The sequence below is a fragment of the Penaeus vannamei genome, chromosome 28 (assembly GCF_042767895.1).
Source record: "Penaeus vannamei isolate JL-2024 chromosome 28, ASM4276789v1, whole genome shotgun sequence".
Classification (NCBI taxonomy): domain Eukaryota; kingdom Metazoa; phylum Arthropoda; class Malacostraca; order Decapoda; family Penaeidae; genus Penaeus; species Penaeus vannamei.
Window position 1 is genome coordinate 5774350 of NC_091576.1, and position 729 is coordinate 5775078.

At 32.5% G+C, this 729-nt stretch overlaps 1 non-coding gene across 1 annotated transcript; it reads left to right on the plus strand.

Annotated features, from left to right (window-relative positions):
* Nucleotides 1-362: 362 nt before the first annotated feature.
* TRNAQ-CUG (transfer RNA glutamine (anticodon CUG)) lies at nt 363-435 on the plus strand. Its single transcript has one exon. It is a non-coding gene; the product is annotated as a tRNA-Gln (tRNA).
* The last annotated feature ends 294 nt before the right edge of the window (nt 436-729 follow it).

Sequence of the window (729 nt, forward strand, 5' to 3'; positions counted from 1 at the left end):
ACCTCTGCACATCAGATCGAGTCGATTCTAATTCTCGCCTCTCCCTCTCTCCCTCTTCATGAATGACACTTTCCATGCGCCTCCTTTCTTAAAGACTTTTTTATTGGCATACTCGGTGCATGGCAATAAATATCATAGAAATAGTCACTTATTTTCACTGTTATGAAAGTTGAGTTTGTTTCTCTGCGCAACTTCTCAAATTCCACAATGATTTATAATCCGCAAATATTTATTCACCATATACCTTCAGAAAGTCCACTTCTGATTATTTTCTTTGTAAAGTATTTTGCAAAAGATTAAATTTAGGTGGCTACAATATCGCATGATTTTCACTTGCTGTATTCGGCACACATGTTATGATGATTCTTGTGGTGTAGTGGTTAACACGACTGACTCTGAATCAGGAGATCTCGGGTTCGATTCCCGACAAGGACACATATCTATGTTTTTATTAATTTTCTCTTTAATGTTTCTTTTGTATCTTTTCCGTGAATTGTGTGACAGGTTCATTTTTGATTTTGTAATGTACTTTACAAAGCAGTAAACTACTGTGATTTATAAGTGAGACATTTGAAGGCAGAATGAAATATGAAATAGTTTGTGATTTCTTTCGTCTAATAAATTATTTGGGTTTATAGAGATTTTTTATATTTTTATATTTCTTTTATTTCCAAAATATCCAGGAATTTATAATACAAAAGGCGTCCATAATATTTACATTATCATTAT